The sequence below is a fragment of the Osmia lignaria genome, unplaced genomic scaffold (genome assembly GCF_051020975.1).
Source record: "Osmia lignaria lignaria isolate PbOS001 unplaced genomic scaffold, iyOsmLign1 scaffold0011, whole genome shotgun sequence".
Taxonomy (NCBI): Eukaryota; Metazoa; Arthropoda; class Insecta; order Hymenoptera; family Megachilidae; genus Osmia; species Osmia lignaria.
Genome location: NW_027478165.1, coordinates 207,501 through 210,000, shown reverse-complemented (window position 1 = coordinate 210,000; position 2,500 = coordinate 207,501).

The window sequence follows — 2,500 nt, the reverse complement described above, 5'->3', positions numbered from 1 at the left end:
AAAATTAATATTTTTTTTGATTTTTCAGCGATCCAGAACCGATGAGACGAAAACATTAAAACGATATTTTTGCATTTTCTTACGACAAAACATTAACAAATACGAGACTATAACAATATAAAACTACATATGTAATTTAATTAATCAAAATTAATAATTTTTTTTGATTTTTCAGTGATCCAGAACCGATAAGTCGAAAATTTTAACAATCATATTTTTGCATTCTGTACCGTGGATCCATCGTTAAACGCTATTAAACTAACGTCCGTGATGGTATAAATGCAGATTTTCGCTCCGTTTAGCCAAAATAACGAACTTTAGGTGCGCTCCGAAATATTTCAAAGTGCCAGCGGCGTATTGCTTCGCCTCTTAGAACCGATTAGTCGAAAATTTTAACAATCATATTTTTGCATTCTGTACCGTGGATCGATCGTTAAACGCTATTAAACTAGCGTCCGTGATGGTATAAATGCAGATTTTCGCTCCGTTTAGCCAAAATAACGAACTTTAGGTGCGCTCCGAAATATTTCAAAGTCCCAGCGGCGTATTGCTTCGCCTCTTAGAACCGATTAGTCGAAAATTTTAACAATCATATTTTTGCATTCTGTACCGTGGATCGATCGTTAAACGCTATTAAACTAACGTCCGTGATGGTATAAATGCAGATTTTCGCTCCGTTTAGCCAAAATACCGAACTTTAGGTGCGCTCCGAAATATTTCAAAGTCCCAGCGGCGTATTGCTTCGCCTCTTAGAACCGATTAGTCGAAAATTTTAACAATCATATTTTTGCATTCTGTACCGTGGATCGATCGTTAAACGCTATTGAACTAACGTCCGTGATGGTATAAATGCAGATTTTCGCTCCGTTTAGCCAAAATAACGAACTTTAGGTGCGCTCCGAAATATTTCAAAGTCCCAGCGGCGTATTGCTTCGCCTCTTAGAACCGATTAGTCGAAAATTTTAACAATCATATTTTTGCATTCTGTACCGTGGATCCATCGTTAAACGCTATTCAACTAACGTCCGTGATGGTATAAATGCAGATTTTCGCTCCGTTTAGCCAAAATAACGAACTTTAGGTGCGCTCCGAAATATTTCAAAGTCCCAGCGGCGTATTGCTTCGCCTCTTAGAACCGATTAGTCGAAAATTTTAACAATCATATTTTTGCATTCTGTGCCGTGGATCGATCGTTAAACGCTATTGAACTAACGTCCGTGATGGTATAAATGCAGATTTTCGCTCCGTTTAGCCAAAATAACGAACTTTAGGTGCGCTCCGAAATATTTCAAAGTCCCAGCGGCGTATTGCTTCGCCTCTTAGAACCGATTAGTCGAAAATTTTAACAATCATATTTTTGCATTCTGTACCGTGGATCCATCGTTAAACGCTATTAAACTAACGTCCGTGATGGTATAAATGCAGATTTTCGCTCCGTTTAGCCAAAATACCGAACTTTAGGTGCGCTCCGAAATATTTCAAAGTCCCAGCGGCGTATTGCTTCGCCTCTTAGAACCGATTAGTCGAAAATTTTAACAATCATATTTTTGCATTCTGTACCGTGGATCGATCGTTAAACGCTATTGAACTAACGTCCGTGATGGTATAAATGCAGATTTTCGCTCCGTTTAGCCAAAATAACGAACTTTAGGTGCGCTCCGAAATATTTCAAAGTCCCAGCGGCGTATTGCTTCGCCTCTTAGAACCGATTAGTCGAAAATTTTAACAATCATATTTTTGCATTCTGTACCGTGGATCGATCGTTAAACGCTATTGAACTAACGTCCGTGATGGTATAAATGCAGATTTTCGCTCCGTTTAGCCAAAATAACGAACTTTAGGTGCGCTCCGAAATATTTCAAAGTCCCAGCGGCGTATTGCTTCGCCTCTTAGAACCGATTAGTCGAAAATTTTAACAATCATATTTTTGCATTCTGTACCGTGGATCGATCGTTAAACGCTATTGAACTAACGTCCGTGATGGTATAAATGCAGATTTTCGCTCCGTTTAGCCAAAATAACGAACTTTAGGTGCGCTCCGAAATATTTCAAAGTCCCAGCGGCGTATTGCTTCGCCTCTTAGAACCGATTAGTCGAAAATTTTAACAATCATATTTTTGCATTCTGTACCGTGGATCGATCGTTAAACGCTATTGAACTGACGTCCGTGATGGTATAAATGCAGATTTTCGCTCCGTTTAGCCAAAATAACGAACTTTAGGTGCGCTCCGAAATATTTCAAAGTCCCAGCGGCGTATTGCTTCGCCTCTTAGAACCGATTAGTCGAAAATTTTAACAATCATATTTTTGCATTCTGTGCCGTGGATCGATCGTTAAACGCTATTGAACTAACGTCCGTGATGGTATAAATGCAGATTTTCGCTCCGTTTAGCCAAAATAACGAACTTTAGGTGCGCTCCGAAATATTTCAAAGTCCCAGCCGCGTATTGCTTTGCCCCGAAATTTTTCAAAGTTCCAGCGGCGTGTTGCTTTCAAAGTG